Raw genomic sequence first — 3,035 nt, 5'->3', positions numbered from 1 at the left:
ACTTTATGTGTTTTACCTCATTAATCATGTAAATTTGCATAAGTTCATTTGTATATTTAAGATCGCTCAGTACATGGAAGTCAAGATAGTTGACCCCTCAGAGACAGTGACAGGGGTAATGGATCCCTGAGGGAAGAGAGTGCAGGAGGACAGGGGAAAAGGGGGGCTGAAAGCATTGATGATTGTGTAACCCTATCCGATGGGAAAGAACAACTGAACTGTATGTGAATGGATATATTGGAATGTGTAAGATATGTCAATAATAATAGTAAAAAAACCTTCTGTATTATATATTTATGTAGTAAAATAAGATTTGACTTTTATAGCAATCTTTTCAAAAGCAATAAACTCCTGGAAGAAGAGATATATATATATATATATATATATATATATATATATATATATATGTTTCTGTTGAACCATTGTGAACAATCTGAATCCCACCATTGATTACACCCAATCATTTGGTGGGGTCATAGAGAAATGGATGAAAACAACATATTAAGACATTTCATTTGGGTAATGCAGGTGGAACTCATCCCAAGATTTTAAATTTGATTGTCTTCAAAGTCCTCTTTCTCCAAATGTCATATTTATAGATGCTGGGGTTCAGGATGCAAACATGTCCACTATTCAGCCCATTTTATTAATCAAGTGACTATTTAAGTTCCCATAGAGCTGGCCCTCCACTCATGACATTCCCAATGTTACAGAGCTGAGCTGCTCTACAGGATTTTCTTAGCTGTCACCTTTTGGGAAGCAAGCCATCAAACCTTTTTTCCATGGAGCTGCTGGGTAGTAGGTTCCAATTGCCTGCTTCTCTGTTAACAGTTGATCACAAATCACTTATGCCACCTAGGCTCCTCAGCATTGGGGTAGGGAGTAAAATGAAGATGGTTTTACTTCCAAGGACCGAGGAAATTTATCACCCACCAACCCTTCCTGAAAGAATTGCTAAAGGATATATTACAGCCAAAACAAATTAGAAAGTAAGAAAGACATCAGAAGGAAGTCCAGGCAATCAAAAGGAGCCCAAGAATGTTAGTTGTGCAAGTGACTTAAGAAGCAAATAGTGTGACAAGAAAGAAGAAAATGTTCTAAAATTGATTGTGGTAATGATTGTACAAGACTTCTTGATATGACTGAATGAATGAATTGTATGATATATGCATTATGTGCCAATAAAACTTTTTAAAAGCAAATAATGTGAAGAAACTGGATAATCTTCAGGAGCAGATAAAGGTTTATTATAAATGTTAGTTGTCAGTGCCATTCAGGTGATTCCAACTATGCACAACAGAGAGACACTGCCCGGTTCTGTGATGTCCTCACAATTAGTGTTGTATTTGAGCCTACTTACTTTAAAAATAATGTAAATATCACAGTAGCATCCCATTTTCTTTCATAAGGTACCCATTTAGTGATAATTCTATCTTCTCTACTAATCCACTCTATTCGAGTCTACAATGAATATTTTTTTACATCATCAACACCTTAGAAATATTTGCTCTTGTTTTTCGATGTTAATTAACCTAAGACAACTTGTGATATATTTAATTAACATTAGAAAGCAGTAAAATGCAATCAACCCTGCCAATGACAAGTAATGGCACGCTGGAAAGTATAGGTGGGGAGGAAAGAAGATGGAAAGTGAAGTGTGCTGAGCTCTTCATTGCATGCAGGTGGGGGATGGGTGGGCAGGCCAGCAGGTTTACCAAGCAAATCAGTTTTCCATTCAACAACAGGTACACATTTTGACTCGTGTTATTGATTGCTATCCTAACAATGAAACATCACTTATCTCACTCATCCATATATTTTCTGTTTCCATTCCTTATTCTCTAACCCTTCTAACATTTTTTCTTAGTTTAATACTGCCCTTTTCATCTCAAAGGGTTGATTATGCGAAGATGCACAAGGCTTCCTAGTGTTATGGTCTCAGACCTTTCTTCTGTCTGGCTGAAAATTAATCCAGGAGGGTGCGTTCAATTCCGTATTTAAAGGATAACTAAGGACCGTGGGGGCTTATGCCATTCTCTATCTGATCAGTAAGTCTGGTTTTTCCATGGTTTGCATTTCCCCCACATATTCCATTAATTGTTATCCAAGACCTTCTAATGTGATCCCTTTAAAAATAATTGGTAGTCGTAGTTGGCACCTAGTTTCACGCTCAGATTTGTGGAGAGTGATGTTCTCGTGGTCCATTAGTCCATTGGACAAATTGCTTTGATGTGTGTTCAATTTTCATTACTCTCTTGTCCTCTAGACATGAAGAGACCAGTAGCTACTTTGATGGCTTCTGCTGAGCTTTTAAGACCCCAGTGGCTACTTATCAAAGGAGCACGTAACACACTGTCTTTGTGGTCGATGATATACCAACTTTTGTCAGTGCCCCCTGAGACTATCCACAGTGGTCTTAAGACCTAGTTACAATGACTTTAACCTTTAGGTTATGTCTAACAAGTGTTTCTACATTTTCCTCCCTGTATGCTCCACGATGTTCATGGCATATTTGCAGCAAAGGTCATGATACTCATGTACAAATCCTACGTCTAGCTTCCATAGATTCATGGACGTATTCTTATCTTTCACAATCTGGAAAAAGCACCAAGGGGGAGAGAGGGTAAGCTGGGCGGGGTCTAGGGGTCCAGGGTAGACGTGGGAGGTGCATGGCTGAGGGTGGGGGTAAGGGGCACCGTGCAGACGGGGCGTGGCCAGCGCGTGGCCGCGCAGGATTGTGGGAGCGCGGGAAACCAGCAGCCCCAACCTCCACACCCGCTTACGCGCATGCGCAGACCTCCCGAGCACTTCCGGTCTCCTCACTTGCCCTGCTTGTCCGCGTGCCGTCCAGTTGGCATCGCCTCGCTCGCTCTCTTCAGCTGCCACTCCGGCCCCGTCCGGCCGCGCCATGCCCCGTGTGCCCGTGCTCTCGCGGCTCCACAGCCGCTGTGGGATCCTGCTGGGCCGGCAGACCCTCCGCGGCCGCCCGGCGCACTCGCACTCCCGCCGCCCGTCCGAGCTCTCCGTGGTGAGTT

This window comes from Echinops telfairi, unplaced genomic scaffold, assembly GCF_000313985.2.
Source record: "Echinops telfairi isolate 266 unplaced genomic scaffold, ASM31398v2 ScPeMD7_18;HRSCAF=68, whole genome shotgun sequence".
Lineage (NCBI taxonomy): Eukaryota > Metazoa > Chordata > Mammalia > Afrosoricida > Tenrecidae > Echinops > Echinops telfairi.
Note: the sequence above shows the minus strand (reverse complement) of the source record.